Source organism: Limanda limanda, chromosome 11 (assembly GCF_963576545.1).
Source record: "Limanda limanda chromosome 11, fLimLim1.1, whole genome shotgun sequence".
Classification (NCBI taxonomy): domain Eukaryota; kingdom Metazoa; phylum Chordata; class Actinopteri; order Pleuronectiformes; family Pleuronectidae; genus Limanda; species Limanda limanda.
The window spans coordinates 28,202,345-28,229,099 of NC_083646.1; the positions used below are offsets into that span (position 1 = coordinate 28,202,345).

General features: G+C 39.5%; 1 protein-coding gene across 3 annotated transcripts in view; it reads right to left on the reverse strand.

Annotated features, from left to right (window-relative positions):
• LOC133014233 (neurocalcin-delta A) overlaps positions 1-26,755 on the reverse strand; it is an 82,147-nt gene that overhangs the window by 17,955 nt on the left and 37,437 nt on the right. Inside the window, exon 1 of one of the 3 annotated variants that reach the window (XM_061081422.1) lies at positions 15,732-16,015. The exons of the other annotated variants lie outside the window; for them this stretch is intronic. The gene's annotated coding sequence lies outside the window, so the exon portion shown is untranslated. Of the gene's footprint in view, positions 1-15,731; positions 16,016-26,755 lie in introns of those variants that run through there. 3 annotated transcript variants of the gene reach the window in all.

The following is a 26,755-nucleotide window of genomic DNA, read 5'->3' on the forward strand; positions in this document are numbered from 1 at the left end:
GTTGAATTCTACTTTTCTTCAAAAGTGTAATTTAGCAATTGGTTCTACTGTAGGGTGTTGATTTTTAAGTGTGATTCTGATCCATGTATCAGCTACATAACCACCAGACTAAGCTGAGGAAGCAGCTGCTGCATCCTCAAGTGGTTTTGTATTAACCAAAATGTAAGCAACCGTTCTTACTAAACTGCACTGTGCCATATGCCTAACATGGATTTAATTAGTCTATAAAATCTCTTAACACACATTAAACTTGGAGGCAAAAAATATGTTGTCAAATGACATTTAAACTGAGCTGCTCGACAAACACAATTTAGATTCTCTTCCTGGAACTGGAGTATAAGTGTTTGTAGTGCCAATCTTTATGAACAGGATAAAGTTTATAATCCCTCTTCAGAGTCAATTCAAATGTTCATTTAAAATGAGACATAAAACATTGACTCTGACAATTAACAATGATAAGTCATCATCTATATGCAGTTGATCCAGCCACATTGTGTTACTTACTAACAATAAACTCATACTTATCAAGGGTGACTGTCATGCTAAGTGATTAACATGAGTACACACTATCCTGGTCAGATACTACCATGCATATTGATATTATTTATCATATCCATATTTTATGTCTGTGTGTATGTTTGTACCTCTGACATGGTGTGTATATGATGCTAGTCATGAATACATATTTTATCACTAAATTACTGCTACTGTTTTATTACTGATATTACTATTATTAAACTATTATGCTGTTCCGTTATTATTGTTATTATAATTTGTATAAATATGGAGCATGTATACTATTACTAATACAATTACTATTGTCATTTTTATCATTGCTATGATATCACTGTCCATTATGCAACATGTACACTATCATAATTTCATCAGCATGCTTTCACCACCATTTTTGCACAGCAGTAACAAAACTTCCTTTGCACCTTATTTATTTATCACCTTGTGTATTTTCATTTCCTTTTTGTTTATTCTTTACCTTGTTTCTTATTTAATTTTATATACGTGGCTACTGCTGTGAAAATCTAAAAATCGAATCCATCAATTTATCTATCCATCAATGGATGAATGGATCTATCTTTTTCATCTATATGAGACTATTTCTTATGTATCAATACATTAAACATTGACACACCTTTCCATTATGCTAAAATCTGTTTATTCTAATCAATGTTGTAAATATTGTCATTTCGTTAATGTATTCAGCGACATGTGGAATTTATTGCACTTCTGTTTGTCCTGGGAGAGGGATCCCTCACATGTGGTTCTCTCTGAGGGATAGAAGGGAGTTTTGGAGTAAGAGAAACAGTGACAGCGAGGAGAAACACAGTGAAAGAGTTCTGAGTCTGTTTTCTATCTGCCATTTTGTTAACACAAACAGGAAGTGCCTGCTCCATGGTCTCAGTGATAATGTGTTCTAAAGTAACCACCCTCTGTATTTTATGGAATAATACATTCTTATATTTTATCATGTGTGTTATAATAAGTGTTTATGTAAATAGAAGAATAATAAACATGTTTTAAATGACACATGCAGTAGTATAATGACACATGCAGTAGTATTATTAACATTCTTTTGTGTTTCTTGGGTCTGTTCAGGTTGTATCGACTTGTACTGTATGCATGTATGAGTTCAGCCCTGTGCATTGCCCTGTAAATTGCCCTGTTTGCGTTGCTCTGGCCTACAACTCTCAGAAAATGAGTCACTCGTGTACTCAAATGTAGCAAGGTCTTTTAATACTACTGCACTTACTGAAACCATAGGAAACGACAATAGCTTTACTGCTATAATCTCATATTGGGAGAGAGGAGAAAACTGAGCATTTCAATGTATCATCAGCTCAAGAGCAACTATGATAAATAGTTTAAACACTATTCTGCCCCTAAAGTTCAATCAAGGCTACCACTGAGTAGAAATCCCATACAGTAAGCAAGGATATTTGAGAAGTGATAACATATCAGAGACTCTCAAAGTCTAATGGAAAATCTCCAGCTCCTAGCCTTCTGTAAAACTCAGTAACAAATACCCAGTGAGGTGTTCGACAGCTTCTACCTGTTTTTAACAAACAGGATGATGAACACAGCTCTTATGTATGGGTGGGGCAGAATCATAATGAGAGTGATAAATCACTTGAGTGGCTCATGAATGAATGCAAGAATGGTTTTCACAGAGCATTATTTTTTGACACTCGCCTTTGTTTAACTCTATCACTGACTTATTTGTACAGTCACACTGAGCTCTGTAAAATCAACTGATTAACATCTAAACAGCAGCATATGGAAAATGTGTGAAGGGAGATAACATAGAAATAGTTAACATTTCAAAGGCTGCACATACAGTATATAAAAAAAACATGGAGACTGAAATTAACACAAGGGAAAACTCTTAATGCAATGTGGACGTTAGAAGCTAGAACCTGGATACTAATACACATGGCAAAGCATATATGAGTAAATGTTGACAAATTTAATAAGACTTAGAGTCTGTGAGCCTGTGCTCAGTTGTACACTGGTGCTTGGAGCTATATGCTAACAAAAGCATGCTCACAAAGACACTATGTTTAGCAGCTATGCTTATCATAGTTTATTGTATATGCATGCCAACATTTGCTAATTAACACTAAACACAAGAAACAGTTGAGGCTGATGGGAATGTATAAATTTATATTTTCACCTGATGAAAATTTAGAGGATCAACAAAGATTGTATGTACATATCATCTTGTGGGAAACATTAACCTGTCTACCACAGTTCATGGGAATAATGTAACTGTCAAGACATTTTACTCAAAACAAAGTCATTCGGATTCATTCTAGAGTGAATCATCAAAGTGGTGGACTGACCAACAGACCATCCAGCCATGCAACTTACCTGACTAAAAAGTAGAAACGAACTGCAAGACTAAATGTGGATACAATGCCATTTGACAATGATAAACGATAAGGTTGTAGTTTCTACACTCAATCCAGTGTTACAATTTAATAATACTGTTCAGACAAGAAACTTAATTACTTTTATACATGTTCGCAACAGTGATTTAAATTGATCTGCTTGTATTTTACTGAATCTAGTAAGCAAGGAAAGCGCAATGCCTTCTGACTGAAATAAAGGGGTACAAAAATTTTACACAATGCCTTTAAATAACATATTTTGATTAGATCGTTTTTGCTGTTTACTTACGTTTTATTCTCTGTTCTTTAATGGCATGTGAAACTGTAAAAAAAATAAAAATTTAATATTTTGCCAATTACTGTGCTCCTTATAATACTGCTACAGCAACTGACCCTCAGAGTGATTACAGTAATGGGATTACATACATGTGCACACGCATGCACTCACACATCATGCACGCACGTACGCACAGGTGTGCCGCACGCACACACGCAAGCACGCACACACATGCACACACAGACACACATACACACACACACATTTTAATTACTGATTACCACTCTGTTCTGTCACCTGTTATGAGGCACATTTCCAGTTCACACACAACTTTAGCTATACAACCTGACGACGCGCTCAGCAAACTCAGGATGCTGCTAGCAACAGGTGTGTGAGTGCAAACTCAGCAGAGGAGATGAGATGAGGAAGTGACATGACTCAATCAAACACAGACATGCAAACTGGAGCCTTGTGAACACTGAAATATTATTATTCTGTTGACTTGCTTTCCTACTAGGGATGGGCATAATTAATCGACGATCGAATAATTGATCATTAAGAATTTCGTCGATAACATTATTTTTTCATCGATAAAACAAATGTATATTCTGTTGCATAGTGTCAGTCTTGAAGGAATGTAAAGGATTTCTCTATGTGGCAGCAATTACACATTTTACCACGGGGGGGCAATGTTTAAAAAAAATGCCACAGGCCTACTCAGTTACCTGCGGGGTTTCCGTGTATTTCAAAAGTAAACATGAAGAGGTCACGGCAAAGTGTAGCGTTGGATCACTTTAATTGAAAAAAATTCTTAGTTCATTGCCAACACTGCGAAACTGTGTATAAGTACAACTCGGCCACGACTCAAATGATGTACCACTTGAACAACGCACATCCGACCCTGGTTAGTGGCGGTGCATCCTGCTCTCGGTCTCAACCTAGCATCAACTCGGTGTAAGCACGGAGGAGCTGCGATGCACAACGAGCAGAGAAAATTACCCAACGGATCTGCAAGTTCATCGAGATGGATATGCTACCCTTAAGTATTGTTGAGGGCGAAGGTTTTCAACAACTGATAAACTTATTGGAACCGGCATATCACATTCCGTCACGACGTACCATCACCAGACTGGTATAAACGCACTACGAAGAACGGAAGCAGGAGCTGTTAAAAGAATTGAGCACAGCTGAAAGAGTTGCTCTTACCACCGACTGTGACATCAGTGATGACTGGCAATTTAACTAAGCGGTCCTCCTCACAGAAAGCCTGTTAGGCGGGCATACAGCTGACCACCTCGCTGAGAAAATGAATGGAGCTGTAGAGCAATGGGGACTTGAAGAACGAGTTATTGCATGTGTTCATGAAAATGCGGACAATATTGTTGCTGCCAACAATCCCATAAGAGTGTTTTTTCTATTTTCACTCCATTTTAATATAGCCTATAAATAGTGAATTTTAATATAAAAATATTAATGATTAATCGAAAATCGATTGTTAATTCTCCCGACAATCGATTAAGACAATTTAATCGAATGCCCATCCCTATCTCCTTCACACAACATCTATTGCACTTCAGGACATCCTGGGACAGAGATCCCTCATATGTGGCTCTTTCTGAGTGTTCTAATGACAAATCTTGAACAGCAGATCACAAATCGAAGAAGCATGACAGGGACTGCTTTGTTGCACAGAGGCAACTCAATAAAGACATTAAAGTTAGTGTTATTTCCAAACTGCTGTTGCATCCAGTCAAATTTTGTCTCTTGAAGCAAACTACTGACTATCTCTATAGCCAACAACAGATTATTAAATATATATATCAAATAGAGGGTGCAGACAGTTATTCAGATTCTCACCGGGCTGAGACCCGCTGCTCATGCAGGCAGTGTGGACTCTCTCTCCTGTTAAGCTTCTGATATTTTCCAATCACTTCCTTTTTGGACAAAATAACTGGACTCAAGTATGAAAACACAAGCACCTAGGTGCATTCTGGTCTACTTACAATGTGCAAGACTGTTCAATTTTACACAATACAAGACACGCAGAAACTATACATAGAATATTGGTATGAGTATAAAATATATTTAGAATTAGTATTCAAATGGCTCAGGCCATAAGTGTACTAATAAATGTAGTAACTCAATATACAATAGCATTTTTTTAAAAGGTCACTAATTGAGTAAAGTAGAACACTTAATTTGGAAATCCTTTCCACTTACTGATACTGCTACTCTGCAAAAAAGGTGATGATCCACACTGTGACTTTTTTGCAGTCAGCAGGACTGACGTGAATGGGAATGGGGAAGAAAAAGACACACGAACACACCAATCAATCCACAGGGGTTAGCCGTCCAAGTGCATGTTATTACTCATTAAGCTATAGCCTTGGTTCCAAGGAGTCCTTCAAAAGGAGAAACATCTCCCCTCAATACTCTGGCTCTGGGAATTCAAATAGAAAAACAGGCACTGGCAGACAGCCAGGCAGTAGCTGGATAGAGAAGCTGGATAGAGGGTGAACCAAAAGGGGGGCAGATGAGTTTGTAGTACTTGGACTGAAGCCAACATTTCTAGGATCGGCTCCTTCATGCTTCCCTTTCCTTTTGCAATAAAACTGACCGTTGTGTAAGCTCTTTCCAATTAAATCAAATCTGAACCTGATACAGGACACAAACCGTGTGTGACTTGAGTCAGAGTGATTGGTGGCTGCTACCTGGTGAGTGTGATGCTGTCGTCTTCAGCCCTTATACTTTTAAATGGCCCTCTTATCCCTCATTAAGTTGCTATGGTAACAGACCTGAGAGGATGTTGTGGAGGAGGCAACCACACATTGTGCCTACTGATTCTGGAGAAAAAGACTGTACCAGTGAGAGGCAGATGACACACTTACTCAAGTAAATTTCAAAATCAACTTTAAGGGTTATGCAATTTAGCTGAGTCCCATTTAAAACTATTCTGGTGGACTGTTGTAAGAGTCACATCTGCTTGGGTCTCTGGGTGGACTCTCCTTCTTCGTCCAACATAAAATGAGTCCCCTGCCTTGTACACAGAGGTCATAACTACTTTCTTTGGCTCTTTGTCTGCAGTGCCTTGGTGGGAGCTCCCTGCCTGCCAGGCAATGGATCACTGGACCTGGTTAATTGGACGTCTAACTGCTGGGTCCCAACAGGGGTGAGACAGTATAGATATCCACCTGTGTCTTATAAATTATATTACAATTCTCTGCCGTTTTATCACAGCATATAAAGTTAGCAGTGCCTGATTGAGGTATAGATGGTGCCCATGCAGTAAATGCTTTTCATTAGTCCTATTATTCAAATGCAAAATGTAAACAAAGAATGTTAAATTCATTTCTTTCACTTCTCTTTTTGTAGTTTGGTTTTGGAGAGGGTAAACAATAACAATAACCACCATGAAAGCTGTGTATAAGCTAGCCATGCCTAGCTACACTTTGTAAGCTAGAATTGGCTTAGGGAACTGTCAGACAGTTAACCTTACATGTCCTCAGTTACATACCCATCCGTGTATTAAACACATCTGAATAAAATGCTCCTGGCAGACTAAAGATGACGGATAACTTTCTATAAAAACTTTCAAAAAAACTGATGGTGGATGATAACAAACGAACTGCCTCACACTTGCTGGACACACATCCATTAGTATTGTTAAAGTTGAAGTGGGTTGGCTGTAAAAGGAGACAAAGAACCTATACAGATAAGAGATGTTTGCAGAACAAGTATGAGAGCGGCTGGAGAATGAATGGCTGTTACAGGATGAGTGCAAGGTCTATCATGTCTTATAGTGTATGCTTAATAAGAGACAGAGTGTAAAAAGATTATGGGACAATAAAATAAGAAAGGGAAGGAGAAAACATGACTCAGGCAGGGCCTGAGCATGGAGATGGTTCTGATTGAAGACTGCCTCAGGGGATGCAACAAAGCCTGCTGTGTTTCCTGTGGTCAAAGAAAAATATAGAAACAGGATACAACATCATGGAAAATAACAGAACGGAAGTTACATCACAGAAGGGGTCATGGGTCACGATGAACATGGGGAACTGAGATATGCTGAGCAGTAAACATGTATTAAAACTTAAAGGTTACTGACAATTAAAATTAGTGGACAGTTAGACTGAGTCATTGTTGTGAAATCTAATAAAAAAATTGGAAACTGTTTAATGTGAATATGTGTAATTATAGTTTTGGGCAACCATCAAAGTAGCTATATGTCACACCGCGGGCACCGTTCGAATCAATGATAATCTTCAATTTTTTGCAATAATGGATTTACAGGATGTCTGTGTAAACAAAGTAAAGTAACTTGGATTGAATGTATAAACACATGTACAAAGTCACGAGTTGGGAGACAGAAGGAGCTAAGAGTAGGTCTGAAACTTCTACCACTGCTGTTGTCATTCAAACTCAGTCGTACACAAAGAAAAACACACTGACATAGTATGTAACCACAAAACTAATTCAGGATCTCCTTTCCATGATAGCATCTTTATTTCTGCTTCCTCACAAGTGGACAGCTTTCAGACTGTAGTTTCCAAGCACATATTGCATTCAAGTTACTTTTAAGTGAAGATTCAGACATGGCACTCTTCTCCTTTTGCCTCACAAATAAGATGTACATTCTGACAGCTAAAGATATCTGCAAGCACTGAGGAATTCCAAGTAGCTGTGTATTAGAGATTCATAACCTGGCCGATGCCATATAGTCATTTACTCTCATCCACAGTGGATGAGAGCTCCATCAAAATAATGTAGTGAATAAATGGATTTTTTTGTTTTTCCCCCAAAAAAGATGAAATTTGATTTTCAATTAGGTGATAAGGAGTGAATTATTAAATTATTTCATTCCTCATATCTAATGTGTTTTCAGTGACCCAGTACCAAATGCTCTTTAATTAAGTATTCTATATCATGCCTCAACAAACATGAAGCACATTCAGGTCATGTACGAAATTTAGCCTTCAAGAAATGCTTGAACTAATGGAGATTTGTGATCAGAACAATAAACTATGGTTCAAAAGAGCCATAAAACATGCAGATATCAGTATCTTGCTAGACAGTGGTTTATTTTATGTACCATGAATGACACAATTCAGCTCCTTACCTTATAACTCAGGTTAAAATGATTTTCTGCATGGTACCTGTCTAGAGCTGGAAGTTTCTTATTCTTTTGCTCTAAAATTAATTTTCCCTCTACTTTTTCTGCCAAATGCTTCAAAAAGATTTTGTTGAGGCTGGAGGTTGGGCTGGGATATGGCCCATGGAAGAACACATTTAATTTTGGAGTGGACCCATATAAATAGGCAGCTTCAGGAATTGCTTTCACCTGCACAAAACACCAGCTGAAACTATGAGGTCAGATTGTCTGTGTGGTAATAACTTAAAGGGACTCTTACCTTTGTTGCATTTTTACACTTTTTTTGGATAAGGTTAAATTGGTATTAATAAGGTAATGACACTCTAAAATGCAAGACAGACCCACCAGGAGTAAAAACAAACAATTATTTCACTCTCATAATATTTAGTGAAAACTTCAACCAATAAAATTCTTCGGACCGAGGGACCTTATTGGCCGACAGACCTGTCTGTTTGCTGCATGGACATGCAGGTTTTCCGTCTGCTTCTTGTGGCGCATTCGGGCCCGCGTCATCAATGTATATAACTTACCGGTGCTTCTGAATCCGAATCCATTGCTTTGGTAAACAAAAACTCACGTGCGTGCGCGGAGGCAGTAGTTTGTAAGTCTGCTTGTAAATAAAGTTTCTTCAAAAAAACACCGCGGATGGGAACGAGGGGGTGGGGCATTGGAGGAAGGCGGGATGATTTGAATGTGCTGTAATTCTCAAATGCAACAAAGGTAAGAGTCCCTTTAATGGATGTTAGCGTGTGGAAAATAGTGAACTATACAATGCAGTGGCAGATCGAAACATAAAGTTCAAGATCTTTTATGTTATTATAAGATGTGTCAAAAAAAATGTAAGGGCTCATTATTAAACTTTGGCAGGGTAAAAAAGAATATAGCAGGCAGACAGAGTCTAGAAGGAACACCTCTTTGACATGGTGAGAACGGGGAATTAGCCTTGGAAGAGGTATTCGCTCTTAGGGTTAGGGCTACTGTGTGGGACAGAATGAAACTGGTAATTTTGGTATTGATTGTTTTTCCTGCTAATAAAATAGTAAAGAAATGAAACTGAACTTACTTAACTGGACTTCTAAAATGTTCTCATAGTAGGTAAACAATCACCTAGTTGACTAAATCAAACCCTAACCCTTTTTATGACTGTTTTAGGACTGCATTCATTGATTGTTTTTTCTTAACAGATATTCTGCTGATTAAAGAAACTACAAAAACATGCCACCCACAATTTATATTGCTTGTAAAATTTAAAGACCAATACTCTAAAACCAAAAGATACTCAGTTAACTATAATATAAAAAAGCTAGTGTTCTGTTTAATTATTATGAAATCATTCAATGATCATCAAAAATAATCCAAACCATTACTGAAAACATAAATTATTTTTTGATTGACCAATTATGAATCTTTTGGACTCAATGACCAAAAAGCAGCCTTTCATAATTACTCTCAGATATAAATATACCAGTGCATTGGTTTTTATTCTGAACATTGATGATGTTTTAGGAATAGTAAAAATTACAAATTCAAAATAAAACTTGGATGAGAGTCATGTCTAGATGTCTAAATATCTGTACAGCACTATCACATGCTCCTTTGTACTGACAATGATGACACTGAAATCAGATGTCGTCTTCCCATACTTCCTTTTCAACATTTTGAAAATTGTTCCCCATTCCCACAACACATTATCTTTCCATCACAACAAGCAGATACATAGAAAGACATTCTTTTTATCTGTGTAGTATAGTACATTATTGCTTGTAAAAAGTCACTGCAGCACCAACTACCACAACTAAATACCTCATAACTAAACCTCATAGGGAATGTCCTACAACATTCTGACAGGGGACTAAAGGAACACATTTATCAAGTGCATGGCTGTTGCCTCAGTTAGTGCGCTGTGGCTTCAAAGATTACACAACAGTTTAGTTTGTGGCAAATCTTTTCTTTTTTCGATTGACAGAAGGTTAACTTTGAGTAGTAATTTCCAGTGTAGGGAAACTGACTCAAATTACTCCCCAGGTGCATTCTCAGTTATGGCAGCCAATACGATCTTGTTTGAGCATCAAACTAGATCGTTCTGTCTGTGTGAATTCTGTTTTGTCTGTGTGAATTCCTCTCTGTAACTAGAAATAGAACATCTGTTTCCCATAGTTTGCCTAACCAATGCCTTGCAGACTATAGACCTAGACTTTACCTTAAAAATGATATATGTCAGCAAGTGTCTGTCTGTGTGGCACCTTTTAACTGCAGGCAGCCTGAGAGAGCATTGTACAGCCTACTGAGGCTGGATATTTGGGTTAAACGACCTATGACCTCTTAAAATAAAAACCCATGGGAAAATGACAAAGAGCACGGATGACCAGCTGTCCCTTGAAACTAGCGCTAACATGTCTGTCCATAAGCAATTGCTCTTGCAAATCACAGAGATCAGGACATTCGCAGAAGATAGAGTGCAATTATTTCTACATGGCTGCTCTGAAGGAAATTTGTTTTATTAACTACTATTCCACTAATAAACTGATCACGAGGTCAAGCACAGCCCAGCAAAACTCAACTGAGAAGAACTACTCTTCCAAGATCCAGGCTTACAATGACCAACAATACAGAGCATTGCTGTTTGTCCAACGTGCAGTGAACACATGAATATTTCCATAAGTATGGCTGATGATATATTTCAAAATGTGTTTTCCTCTCCTTACAATCACTGATGAGTCCCAGGCCACAGCTGCTCACACAGGCAGATTAAAACATCACAATACCTTGGCAAAGAAATGTAATTGTACCCCAACTGTCCTGGTTGCCTTGTCCTGTTTGATTTGAACTGCATGAGGAGTGCATTCAACGGAGTGAAATATGTCACAGCCAACTCGGTGATGTGACCATGATGTCTGACATTTCCACAATTCAGTAAAATGGTTGAAAAAGTTCAATAAATGCCATTGTCAATCAATCAATCAATCAAGTTTTATTTGTATAGCCCACATTCACAAATCACAATTCGTCTCATAGGGCTTTATCATGGTGTGACATCCTCTGTCCTTAACCCTCAACAAGAGTAAGGAAAAACTACTTAAAACCTTTTTAACAGGTAAAAATATGTAGAAACCTCAGAGAGAGCCACATGTGAGGGATCCCTCTCCCAGGACGGACAGAAGTGCAATAGATGTCAAGTGTTAAGAAAACATCATCAGGATTAAAGTTTTTAGCAGCATCGATGAGGGTAAACATTTTTTCAATACTATATGTGAAGCAGTCCTGCTGCAGTCATAGTCTCTGGTCAGCAGCCAGCAAGATCACGATCCAGCATCAGGATGGGATCCACTATAGTCCACAGTTATTGTCCGCTGCCGCCAGTTAGAATCCATTATCAGCTGCCGCCTCGGTCGTGGTCCACCATCAGCCGATGCCAGCGCGACAATGGATCCTCCATTACCACTACGATCAGCAGGCACGATACAGAATCCACCGAACTGGATCCACCATTGCGACCTCTGACGCGCGATCCACAATCATATCCACGGTGCGGCCACAGCTGTGGCCCTGCATCCGCGGGCGCATTGTCATTGTTGAATGCCCTTTTAGTCACTCAGGTACACACAGAGACAACTATGAGTGGTGCTGTATAGCAGTGTCTTGATTTTGTATTTTGTATTTTGTGTCATGAATGTGCAAATGCATGACACAGTAAATAATTTGTTTAACCATTTTATGTGATGAAATAAATAATTTTATCAGACAGAAACAGAAACATTTCCTTTTATAATAAAGTAAATTTAATAACAGCCATTCCCTTCAAAGTCGCTCATTATCTACTCACCACGATTGAGGTAAATGGGACCCCTTCTTCAGATGTAATATAACAACAGAAAAAAACAACATCTCCATACTGCTTGTGTGGTTTCATCCAAGTGCCCATAAGCCACGGCATTCAAATTCAACTCAAAACAGTGTCATTTACACCATGTTTTAAACCTATATGTCCTCTGATATCTTCCTCTGAGGCACGTTTACGTTCTCATGGGCACACCGGAAAACTGCATAGACTGCACACAAGCTCTCGCCTAAGAACATGCACGGGGTGTGCATTAGCATTTCTATGTAGTCTAGCATCGCTACTTCTGATAGTGAACTTTTAAGTTTAAAACACAGTGTAAATTATCTTGTTACTAGTCGAATATGAATGTCAGGGTTTTTCAGACACTTGCAAACTTACAAATAAAAGCAGTGAATCCAGAGGATGCAGGTGATTTGTGTAGGCTTCTTGTGATAATAACTGTCAAGCATATAAAAACACTTGCAACTTTAGAGCTAGAAACAGCTGGGGACTGCTGTTGATTTATTATGTTATTCTAGAGCACCCTACCATGCTATTTTTTATTTTCAATCCACCTGAAATTCCCGGTCTAGTAGCATAGAAGACAATTCTTCTAAAAACACACCTTGGGTCTCATTTAAAACAGAGAAGGTATATTTCTGAAAGTTGCATACGCCACCATTTTGGAGACGGGCAAATGACAATGCTGATGTGAGGTAGTGAACTGAAGCAGATTATTGATCCAATTCATCATTTCCATTAAAACCAACAGTGTTATTGGTGCTTGCTTGAAACATCTTTTCCTACGAACAAGGAACAACTTTAGTTGAAAAAGATATATAACAACTTACAGAAAACTATGTTCCTATACCATTAAACAGCAGAGTTGCAGAGTCATTAATAGTTTTTAATAATATCTTCTAACACTGTGCGTGTATAATCAAGTACAAGTGTGTATAAAAACACGTGCGTAGTGCTGCGTGATGGTTGCACTGGCACTGATAGAGTACACGTACGGGAGGATTAGGAGGAAACAAGAGTTCAGTGATCACATATAATTGTTGTCCCATGATGCTGACTAATCAGGTGATAAAGATTCTATAAATCTTTGATCTTGGACCTTTGTGCTAAGTCCAGTATTACACAGATCGATCCGATGGAACTGAACCAACCCAGTACAAACACAAGCTTTCACCACTCTAGCTTATTAGCTGACAGGTATGTGTGTAGCATGATTAACACTGTATAATATTCACCTACCTTCCATGTAGAGCCTCTTTTAATCATTGAAATAATAATTCTGTAAAATTGTATAGATTGGGGAATTTTTTTGCCTCCACCATTGAATTAGATTTGTTTTATTTATTTCAGGCTCCATTCTCTCGACGTCACTCTCACTCACTGTATTATCCGCAGCAGCAGCAGTATATCAGTGTATTTCTTTATTAATGAACTCCCTGCTCTGGCGACCACACAATCTGTCTGTTTTCAACTGCAACTCACTAACAAATACCTCAATGGTGTTTTTAGTTCCTAAATTTGGATCATTATCTGTGGTTGATGATGATAATGATGAATTCTAGTTGTGTGATGTACTGATGGTGACAAAGTAGTCTTTGTATTCACTAAGTTCCTTATGGCAAAATAACTGCAGTGTTGAAATTTACCAGCATTTTGGTAAAGCAAGCAGTTTCAAACACTGTGAACCATGGCACAGGACGCTGTAGCTGATTCACATTTCCAGGTGGAAACCAATGGTTGGTTTGTGAAAGCTTCATCTCAGAACAAGTTGCAGGAAGTGTTAAGTGTTTAAACTGCAACTCTAAAAAGCAGTCAGTTCTAGCAAGTAAAATTGTTTCAACTCTGCATTATTATGCTATCCATTCTAGTTGGATGTAAAACACTGATGTTAAAGATATAAAGAAGTGCTTATTTATAATTTGGATGGAGAAAAATATACACAATATCAGTAAGAAGTGTTGTTGTCTTCACACAGAGGATCTGACCAAGAGAAAAGGACAGCCACAGAGAATAAAGTTGAAAAAAACCTGACGTGACACGGTGTGTGTTATGTGTTACCGAAGGGCTGAGAACAAAATGAGAAAATACCATGGTAACCATGGTCGCCAATGCTCAATAATCTCATTACCTCTCATCTAATATGTGTGTGTTGAGCTTTTGAAGGGAAATTTTACATGATAGATTTAAGTTAACTGTTCAATACGTAAATCTAACACTTGCATGAGTTTGTGTGTGTGTGATTCTGCCTCAGGGTTATCTGCTTAGTGTAAAGATGGTTTCACACAGTGGTTTTGGCATCACATACTGTATTCATTCTAAATAACAGCACATTCATATATTTTGAATTCATATTTTCAGACAGTGCTGCCAACATGCCACAGATTATAATCTGCACATGATATGCCAACACATAAAATTTAGATAACAGTATTTTTGTGCACAAACATACATGAAAACAAAATTGGGAAATGATACTCGTCTCCTAATTAAAAATGGCCTCTTGTGGTATTAATGCAGCTAATTTCAAATTCCAGTTTGTGTCCTTAAGTGATCTTCTACATGTTACTAATGACCATTCACATTTATTATAGTCAGTAGATGTGAGATGTGATAATTCAGGTACAGAGACAATGACCTGTTATACGCTCTTAACATGTTTGTTTGGTTCGAGGAAGGAGGCACTGCTGAAGAAGAGGAGATAAAGTCTCACAGCAAATGAAGAGCTATACTTCTAGAGAAGTAGGTAGAGAAGAAGGTGGAGTATTGAAGGGAAAATTTGTAATCCTTGTTTCCTTTCCACCCTATTTGGGCAAAATGGGGGCTGGCATGCTTTTGTTTGAGGCACGCAGGGAGTTGGGGGTGTGTATGAGAGGGGGGTCCGGGGGTGGGGGATGTCTCAAGCTTGACATTTCTCAAGAAAATAACTCGAAGAAAAAAAAAAAAGACCTGATCTCACCCCAGTGTCTAAACTGTCCTTGAGACTATGAGCATAACATTTTTGCAGCACATACCGCTGATGCTTTCCCATCCCCACTGAGGGAGGAGGCAGGTAGCAGCTGCGCTGCCCCCTCCCTGCCTCTGATTCTCTGGCAGAGAGAGCCAGCAGCTCCAGCCCACACTACTGCCTCTAACATTAGCAACACTTTGGGGGGGAAATGTAGAGCTGGCCATCTCATCCAGCTACATGCATATCACACTCAGCCCCCATGATGGTCAACCTCCCATCTCTATGCCTTCTCTCATCAGTCATTTCCTGCATGGTAGAGGGGGGGGGATCTCGCTACATTTGCCAGGAAATGAAGCAGCTAGTCCCCCCCCCCCCATTTTAAAGCATTGCAATACATGTGTGCACTAATTCGATGCTCAAGGTCATCTCAGCCTTTACAAAAAGAGTTCCTTCACTTTCACAGAGACTCATTCACTCGCTGTTCACTCGACTATTCATCTAAAAGACAATCTCCCCTCTGCACAAGTATGTGACTCAGAGGCAGGAGCTACAAGCTCTTCTGGAAGAAACCACTGGCTTCTAAAGCACACAAAGAGAAAACACAGCAAGCTTACCTCGCGTTGAAGCAATGTAGCTGCTCAGCAGTCCATCACCGAACACTTTCTCCCTAGACTAAGTTTGTGTCAGCAGCAGCTGCAGGACAAGCAACAGGCGAGGAAGCAGAATTGCACAAGAGAGAAACAAAGATGAAAGGAAAAGAAAGGGAGCTTGAACAACAGAGAAGGGGGGGGGGAAGAGCAATGAATGAATAACTGAGACAGAGCTAAAAGATACAAACAGAGAATCCAAGCTCGGGCAAGAGGTTTGTTAAAAGCCCACAAACTGACTAGCTCTTCTGCCTGCCTGCCTGCCTGCCTAGCTTGACGTCAGAGTGGTCACATGACCTCAGTCTAGTGCTGAGGGGAAATGAAAATGGAGGAGAGACAGAGGGAGAGAAGGACTGAGAGACTGAGAAGCCTGCGTTGCTGTGGTAACAGGCATACTGCACCGCAAAGATTTCAATAGGTCATTTGACACACGCGCACGCACGCACACACATAGATTGTAACACAGAGGAATGGGTAAAAGCCAAGACCTAGACAAGATGAACAGAGTGAAACAACTTGAGAGAAATAAAGAAGAAATTTAGAAACTGAGACAAAATGTTTCAAGTTTCCTATATATTGTTTTCAAATTTCTCGGGACACATGCAATCAAAAAAGGACTGTACACAAGACAAGCTGCACTTTTTAACCCGTGCATAGGCTCTTTGAACAATCTATGACCTGTTTGAGGCGCAAGTATGGATAGATTTTATTGTATCTGTGCAGGTTTTTAGCAGATTTGAGTGGTTAATAAAATGCCATATGTTTTTCCCTGATTTGTTGCAAAATATGAAAGGGGTGATGCGTAGTGACAAAATAAAAAAAATGGCTTTCGTTATTGTAAATTTAACTAACCTATATATGTTGCCACTCTAATCCAAAGAATCCTTTACTCCATAGGATTCCAATTATTCATTCAGCACATGACTAACAAAACAAATAAAAGAGTATGGAGAAAAGTAAATAAGCAACTAAATAAGTTTCATTACTTTAGGTAAGAGGGAAAAAAAGTAACTAATCGGCAATGACAATTAAATCAATAGTAACAATTAAGACTGGGGTATTGGTATGCTTACAATGTATTGTCTCATTAGAAGAGTGGATGTTATGTTGTCACTAAGGCACTTGCTTTATACAAATTGACAAAACCTGCACATTAAATTCTATTCACTGTGAAGACATCCAAAATCAATAAAGGGTGCAAAGTTAAAAAACCTGAGGGTCTGCTTGAAATGTCCAATTACAATTTGTCAAGTATTAAATCAGCAACTTTACAGATAACTGAAAAAAATTGGATAGTTCCATGGGTTCTCAAATGTGACACAGATCGGACTAAACTGGACTTGAATCAATTTAAAAGATTGGATAATCTGACAAAAAATACTTGCCTGCAAAACATTTCTCACCAGTTTTTGATGTTTTACAGTTTGGACAAATCAAGTAAATATTTTCTGTTGAATCAATAATTCAAACAATTGTTGGCCCCAGCCACTAGTGTGTGAAGCTCTATTCTGAGCATTTTAAGATTTTTAAAGGCTGGCGTATGTATCAGCCCCGCTCCAGTTTAAAACTTCCGAAATGTGCTGTTCATTGGGTCAATTTTGTCAGTGTGTGTGTGTGTGTTTGTGGAGACTAGACAAAGACCAGTTTGAAGAGAACAAAATTTCTAGGCCAACCAAAGACCCTCCTTATCCCACCCTCAACCATGCTGTGAGTATGAACAGCTTTGGTCTGATTACATTCATTTGGATAGCATCTGCTGGCCAGTTGAATGGAGTGCTGTGGGGCCCAGAGCAGGGTGGGGTCATGTGAAGGGTGGGGCTAAGGTCAACCAAGTGAAAACCACCCCCCTCTGGACAACTGTGAGTAAGGGTATGTATGACTGACTCAGAGCCACGTAAGCAGCGACACAAGATGAAATGCCACAAAGGGTAGAGAGAATTTGCAGATGACTGGGAAAAGTAATTTAATGAAGCCTGCTGCCTGGATAAACAACCTGAGGAGAAGCAAGAGGCAGGACTGAAAAGCCAAAGCACAGTGGCTTAGATGATGTAAGAAAGTGAAATAAGAGTCTGTGGCATAATTGACAGAGGGATGAATTATAGTTAGATTAAAGCCTTAGATTAAATGGTACTTGGATTAGTGGGCTGACTGGTGATGCCTTAATACATGGTATTTCCGAACAAGTTTTAAAGAAGCATTATCTACTATGTTAAAAAGCTAAACTGTGTAAACTGTTTTATAAGAAGTGCCTCTGAAGGCAGACCCTGCTCCTCATAATGAAGGGAGAGGGAATGATAAAGGCAAAGTATTAATTTGTATAGAAACAGGCTTTGGAAAATGGCAGAAACATTCAGTTACTGCACGACATTTTCACCTCCCATTGATAACTGAACCCATCATTGTGGAAAGTGGGAACAACTTTGTGGATGCACCACAGAGGATCAATCAGCGCAGGTGAGAGCTGTAAGCTGATTGGTCCTCACACTTAAAAGGCAGCGTCTTCGCTGCCACAGTGCCTCGGAAGCTCAGAGACTGGAGAAACCTGCGAGAAGCCGGACTAAGCTGGAAAGCTAGTCACTTTGTGTTTGTGTTAAGTTTTTTTTTTCACGTGTGTGGTGTACAATAAATCCTGTTAAAAAGCAATCATTCCGTCTCTGGCTGTGTGCGGGAGAGCCCCGTGGCAAGCACCACTGCCACAAACGTATAGATTTGTATTAACTGTAGACCACCTTTTGTGACTGTGGATCTGGAACGACCATCTCATGTGACTTTTTGAAAGGTGCTACACTACTTTCAGTCTCTTTTTGAGGAGCAATTCTGTAGAAGAATGCTAACAGCTTTCTCTATGTGTGAGTGCGTGTGTGTGTTTATGTAGCGTGGGTTAAAAGGCGCTAGAGGGAATTTCTTCCTCCAGAAGCTCAGGAAGCAACAGCATGAGAGGACGTGAATATAACTTCTCTTTCCAAGGCAAACCCTTTAGAAGTTGTTCCTTTGGAAAAGGAAACGCTCCCTGCGCTGTGACAGTGTTCTTACTTCTAAAGACCTCCAACATTGTCTGCAGCATGTAACTATAATTAGTAGTTACATATTAGTTAGACAGGTATGAAACACCAGGCTCAAACTCACACATTTCTAGTATCTTAAATGAACCAAAACAAACAGTTGTTTTTGTAAACATATGTTTCAAATTGTTAAGGGATTTTGTAAGAGTTAATTGTTATGCCATTGTGAGACCTTGAAGCTGAAGGTTAGACCTGTATCAGAGAACTGTCATGTTAATCTCAGTGGATTGGGGGTATCACAGATTATAAAAAAGATTAGATAAATAGAATAGAATCCCATCACTTCCCCTCTCGACTGGATTATGATGGATATTCTGATGGGCATCAGCCCGTCATCCTAATCCTGTTTGCAACTGATGCAGATAGTCTGGCTGGAATACTATCTTGTACCAAGAACCAACTGTACTTGCATCCCTACACTGGCCACTGGTCAAGTATAGTATTGAGTGTCAGTGTTCTTTCGTTGTTTCTAAAGTTCAACATGGTCTGTTTCCCCACAACATCTCTGTCCCCCTTCTATCCCCAGATATCTCAGATTCTCAGACCAATTGCTCCAGGTTGTCCCTTAGTTCATGTGAAGGGGTAAGGGCAATTGTGCGTTGTAGCTGCCCTCCACCTTTTGATATGTTAACAATTAGGTGTTCCTCCACCATAGACTTGTTTAAGACCAAACTGAAGGCCCCACATTATTTCTCAGGCTTATATTCTCTTCTCCGCTTTTCATCCATTTGTGCTTTACATTCTTTTTTTTTTACAACTTTATTTATCATTTTTCCATATTGAAAACAGTTACATCATTAGTTAAGAAGAAAGCAAATATAGACAAATACAAAAAAGAGACAGGCCAAAGAAAAAAAAAAAAAAGACTCAAACCAATCTGTGTTGATTATTATGGTCATAACACCAACATTCTGGACCTTTAACATAAGAAACAAGTCCCAACAGTCAGAATATAAGCATTGAGAAGACTAGGACGGCAGTCAGAGAAGGAAAGAGGGAAAAATAAATACATACTAAATAAGAACAAGGATTCAGGCAAAAGGCAAGCTCTTGATATGTGTCATGAACTGTGACCAGGTTCTGTCGTATTTAACCTCCGACCCGTGTACTGTATATCTAATTTTTTCCAGAGCCAATCCCAACATCACCTCTCTAATCCAATGAACATAGGCAGGAGGATTCTTCCCCTTCCAATTCAACAGAATCAGACGTCAGGCATGCAATGATGCAAAGGCAATTGCATTTTTGTGGAGACGGGACAGCTTTAGCTCATCCCTTACTACACCGAAGACAGCTATCAAAGGGTCAGGCTGCAGTGTTTTGCCAGGTATTGCTGAGAGTGATTGGAAGACTGAGGACCAGAAGCCATACAATGATGGACATGACCAAAACATGTGTCCCAAAGAAACAGGAGAATATTGACATCTAGGACAGTTTGGTGCAACATTAGGGTATAATTTAGACAGTCTGTCGTTAGAATAATGCAACCTGTGGACAACCTTAAACTGAATCAAGCCATGTCTGATACAGAAAGAAGATGTGTGTATACGCTGTATGGTAGTTTTCCAGGTGTCTTCTGGTATTACTTCTCCAACCTCTCCCTCCCATGCTGTCTTAATTTTGTCCCACGAATGAGGGCAGCCATCCAGAATTAAACCATATATTTTTGATATTGCTCCTTTATTGAGTGGATTAACATTAAGAACTGAATACAGTAAGTCTTAGGGGGTGGGGAAGGGTACCCTGGGAAAAATTTAGAGGCAAAACTTCGAACCTGAAGATATCTGAAGTAATGAGACTTTGGTAAATTATGATCTTCACATAAAAATTTAAATGATGGAAAGCCATCATCGGTAAAGAGATCTTGAAAGTAGACCAAGCCCCTTCTGAGCCAAACTGCAAATGCCTGATCTATTTGAGATGGTGCAGAAAGATAATTAAACATTATTGGGGAGAAGCTACATATATTTGTCAAATTAAAATGTTTTCTGAACTGACGCCAGATCTTAATCAAATTTTGGACCACCAAATTTGAGTTCAGTTCAGGCGCTTTGATATTTAGTGTGAGAGGGGGCAGTTAGGATCGAAATCGGGGAAACTGGGAGTGTAACTCTCAGCTCCATATCAGTCCAGACCGGACCCTCCTTATCTGCGAACATGGTGATCCAATATGTCAGCTTGACAATATTAGCTGCCCAATAGTAAAATAAAAAATTAGGTAAACCCAAGCCACCGTCAGATTTAACTCTCTCCAGGCTTGCCTTCTTTATACGTGCAGGTTTTTTATTCCATATGAACACAGAAATAAAGCGATCCAGCCGAGCTAAATAGGATTTTGGGAGAAAAATGGGAATCATTTGGAATAAATAAAGAAACCTGGGCATTACAGTCATCTTCACTACATTTATCTGCCCTGCCAATGAGAGTGGAAGATTTGACCACCTATCCAAATCAGTTTTGGTAAGGTCTAAAATCGACCTATAGTTATACTGAATTTACATGAACTGGCTATTTCTATTCCCAGATAAAAGGCAAATTTTCATAAGTGATCTGTTTTGCCAGATTATTCAGTGGAAATAATAAAGATTTTGACAAATTAACTTTATACCCTGATATGCTACTGAACTTTTGCAGCCAGTGGAGAAGGTAGGGTATGCTCTCAGTTGGGTCTAATATTTGCAAAAGCACATCATCAGCATAAAGCACAGTTTTATGGTTTGTTTCACCCCTGGATATACTTTTTATCCTGTCATCTGATCTAATAGCAATCGCCAGTGGTTCAATCGCAATGTCAAACAGGAAAGGCGACAGACAACAACCCTGTCTTGTACCTCTGTAGAGCGAAAAATATTCCGATATCAGGCCATTTGTCCTGACTGCCGCCATGGGTGTTGAATATAGGACTTTGATCCACTTACAAAAAGTGGGCCCCATTCCAAATGTTTCTAAAGCTGCGAAAAGATAGGTCCATTCAATTCTATCAAATGCCTTTTCAGCGTCAAGGCTTAGAATAACTTCAGGTTGTACTATTGAATGGGGGGAAAATAAAACATTAAATAATCTTCTCACATTAAAAAATGATTGCCGCCCAGGAATGAAGCCTGTTTGGTCCTCATTAATAATGGTAGGAATAACAGGGTCTAATCGTTATGCAAGGGTTTTAGTTAAAATTGTATAATCACAGCACAGAAGACTTATTGGCCTATATGAGCTACACTGTACAGGATCCTTATCTTTTTTTTCGTAAAACTGAAATTGTGGCCAGGGTAAGCGTTTGCGGCAATCTTCCATTGGCCAAAGATTCGTCATAGACTGATTTAAGGATAGGTGCGAGTTTTGAAGAAAATTCCTTGTAAAACTGTGGGGAATCCATCCGGACCTGGTGCCCTTCCTGTTCGAGATAATCTGATGGCACTCGCTATTTCCTCAAGCGACAATGGCTGCTCTAGAGATGACTGATCATCTGGAGAAAGCCTTGGGGTATCCAGAGTATCAAGAAACAAGTAAATCTCAGATGAGCTACTATCTACCTCTGACTGATATAGAGTAGAATACTTTTGCTTAAACAGGTCATTAATGACTCTGGGACTGCGAGATATCGAGTCAGCGCCTGTATTAATTCCTGGGATCATTTGTTCAGTTGACTGCTGTTTAAGTTGAAGTGCAAGGAGTCTCCCTGCTTTATCTCCATGCTCATAATATACCTGTCTGGATTTAAAAATATTTTTCTTGGCTTTCCATGTCATAAGCTTATTGAATTCAGTTTGCAACAGTAATTTCTCCATAAAAAGATCTGGTGGAGACTTCCGGTGTTGCAGCTAATGGAGTAGGACGTGTTTCTCAGAGCTCCTGCAACAAATTTTTAAAAAACTATTTTAGGTATACCTTTTCCATCTTTCTTCGGTGTGGGTTTTCCCCACCTCCATAATCTAAATTTAACGCCGTATTTTCGCCGACCAAAATGCCTCAAAAAGCCAAACCACATGTACAACCGCCGCGGCCTGCTTCGCACACTGCATCCCCGCCTCGTAGTGATCCCCCCTCCTGCCTGGTCGAGGCCACAGGTGGGGCTCCATCACACGACTTCAAGGCCAAGCTATCGTCACTCCGTGTTGAAATGGCAGCTATTTTCAGAGCTGAACTTCAGGCTGCCTTGACCGAGACCTTATCCAGCATCAAGACTGAACTACAGGCAGTGAAATCGGAGTTATCCAGCAGCATTGCAAACATCCAGTCTGAGGTGCGCACTCTGAAGAACACCATAGGTGAAATGGAAACATCGCTTTCCTGCTGCACCGATGACATTGTTACCATACAGGCTAAAGTGGAGCACCTGACAACTGAGCTGGCAAGACTGGACAATAAATGCGAAGATCTGGAGGCGAGATCGCGGCGCAATAACATGGTTAGTGGGAATTCCCGAAGATTTTTCCACTTTTTCTGCTGCTGCGGATGTTTCCTCTCTGCTCAAGGAGGCTTTTGAGCTGGAGAAAGAGCCACTCGTGGACCGCGCACATCGTACCCTCCAGCCGAAGCCGGGAGAGCGCCCTCGCCCCATAATCGCTCGTCTTCACTATCATGCAGACTGTGTGGACATATTGCGCCGAGCCAGAACCCAGCAACGGATCAAGGTTGGAGAGCTGAGTTTCTCAGTTTTTCCCGATCACACCCCGAAGACGGCTCGTGCCCGAGCCGCCTTTAATGATGTTCGTCGCCGGCTCCGGGAGATACCAGGGATCCGCTATGGTCTGCTTTACCCGGCGCGGCTCCGGATCACACACAACGGTGCGGAGAAGAGGTTTGACTCGGCGGAGGAGGCCAGCGCATTCATCAGGTCGCTCAACTTGTAAGAGATCCGTGAGGTGATACACACCGCTGAGGAAGCAGTGACAGTTAATATTGACATTTATTACTTTTTTCAGTTAATCTGTTTCCTCTTATTTTCATAAACACACAGTATGTGGTTTTTAGTTTAATTTGGTCTTGATTGGCTGTACCTTCTTGTCAAATGTTGCTAGACTTGCAGGAGCTTAACCCGAAGCTTGATAGTTATGCAAAAAGCCGAAAGTGTTCGCTTTAGGGATCTGACTCCTTGTGGAGTTAGCACTGGGTTCTCCATCGTTTGGGGATGGGGACGTTGTAAGTGCAGTTGGGGGGTGGTTCAATGTGTGTGTTATTGTTTTTTTTTGTGTTTTTGTGTATTTTTTCTTTCTTTTTTCTTTCTCTTCTTCTCCCTTTTTCTCCTTCTTCCTTCCTTGGGGATCCGCATTCAGTCTATTTCTATCTCTAGGGATTTAACATATGGCTACCAATACTAATACTTCTGATGTCCCACTCACTGGATCCTCTGTGAGACTCTTGAGCTGGAATATTAAAGGTATGGGGAGTCCAATTAAGAGATCAAAGATATTTGCTCATTTGAAACGTCTTAAAGCGGACTTAGTGTCTCTAACCTGTGGCACCAGACAGGGGTGTCCCCTATCTCCTCTATTGTTTGCGCTAGCTATAGAGCCCCTGTCGATCTTTCTGAGGTCCTGCTCCACTTTTACTGGGATCTCACGATTGGGCACAGAATTTAAATTGTCACTTTATGCTGATGACTTATTGTTGTATGTCTCAGATCCTGTCCTTTCGATTCCCACAATCTTATCTGATTTCCAGAGATTTGTTTCTTTCTCAGGCTATAAAGTGAATACTTCTAAAAGCGACTGCTATCCTGTCAATGCTTCAGCATCACAGCTCACACAATCAGATGTCCCTTTCAAAATGAGCCTTTCTGGCTTTAAGTATCTCGGGATCAACGTAACCAGAACGTTAAACTCTCTTTTTTCTGCTAATTTCTCACTTTTAATGTCTAAAATTAAGTCTGACCTCCAAAGATGGAAGAGCTTGCCTCTCTCGTTAATTGGAAGAATTAACGCGGTTAAAATGAACATTCTGCCCAAATTTCTTTTTTTGTTCCATTGTCTCCCACTTTTCCTGCCAAAGCAGTTTTTTAAAACAATCGATCAGACTATCTCTGACTTCCTGTGGTGTGGAAAAGCTCCTAGAATCTGCAAATCCACACTTCAGAGATGTAAATTCAATGGCGGATTAGCACTTCTGAATTTTCAACTGTATTATTGGGCGACACACATTCAAAAAATTTCATTTTGGTTCAAGTCAGTGAATCTGCCATGGTGCCACCTAGAGGCACAGTCATGTGTTTCATCCTCCTTACCTGCTCTACTTACCTCTTCTATTCCATCCAACCTCTCAGGCCTCACAAATAATCAAGTGGTTCACTCCACACTTAAAATTTGGTATCAGTTTAGGAAACACTTCAAATTTAAATCAACATCTACTTTAGCTCCTTTACTGAACAATCATTTATTTCGACCTCCACTTACAGATTCAACCTTTCTCACATGGCATTATAGAGGCCTGAAATGTTTTCAAGATCTTTACAAAGATGGTATTTTTCGCAGCTTTACAAATCTCTCAGGAGAATTTCATCTCCCAACTTCTCATCTTTTTCGTTACTTTCAAATTAGACACTGCGCTAAAGCTTTGTTTCCATTTTTTCCTTCCTCGCCGCCGACCCTACAATGGGAGGTGCTTTTAAACCACGATCCACTTCAAAAATCACTCATCTCTAAAGTTTATAATGAACTTCTGTCTTTTGATTGCTCTCCAGTTACTAAAGTTAGGGCTGCCTGGGAAGATGAACTGGATCTAAATTTGGAGGATGACTGGTGGGACACTGCTCTTAAGAAAATTCATACAAGTTCATCCTGCGCTCGTCTCACACTTATACAATTTAAAGTTCTGTTTAGAGTCCACTTTTCTAAAGCGCGACTGTCGCAAATCTACCCCAGTATCACTGACAAATGCGACAAATGTCATGCCTCATTCTGCAATTTAACCCATATGTTCTACTCTTGTCCGCTACTCTCTTGTTTTAGGCTGAACTATTTTGATACCATGTCAAAAATACTTTCAGTGATTATAAAAGTCTCCCCCCATGTTGCCATATTCGGGCTCCCAGAGAACCATAACCGGTTTACCTCTAATCAATTAGACATTTTAGCTTTCACTTCTTTACTGGCAAGACGCCACCTTCTTCTCAACTGGAAGTCAACTAAAGCTCCCTCTAGCACTCAGTGGCTCAACGACACCATGTCTTTCCTAAAGCTGGAAAAAATTAGATATTCGGTGAAAGGTAGCTCTAACAAATTTAATAGTAAGTGGATTCCCTTTCTTACATTCTTTCACTCTCTCCAGTCTCTGCCCCCTGATTGACAGACCCCCCCTCTCTCTCTCTCTCTTTTCTCTCTTTCTTCTTCCTTTTTATTCATTCATTTACTTATTCTATTTTTTTGTGTGTTTTCTTTTGTTTTTTGTTTTCCTTTTAATTTATTTATACTGTGCAGCTTTAATACTTAATTATTACTTAATAGAAGTTATCTATCTTTCATTATTATTATTATTTTCATTGAGTTGTGTAATGTATTGTTCGTATGACCACGTTCATGTGGTCCATAAAATAAGAAAAACATCCTAGGAGGAAGACTGTATACCTTACTCTTAATCCATCGTGATGCACAGTGTTTTTATGGTGTCAATGTCTCTATATATTGTTAATCGTCGGACTGTGATTTTGAGATACCCAATGTAAATTTGACATTGCTTCCTGTTCTACTGTGCCATACCTTCTAATAAAAATATAAAAAAAAAAAAAAAAGATCTGGTGTGGGCGAAAGAGCATAACGCCTATCAATATCTGCAATTTTGTCAGCAAGCTCTTTAAGTTGTTTGGAACGCTCCTTATTCCTATGTGCCACATAAGACAAAACTTGGCCCCTAATGTAGGCTTTCATAGACTCCCACAAAATTCCCCTTGAAACATCCTGAGTATCATTAATTTCCAAAAAGAAGTCAATCTGATTG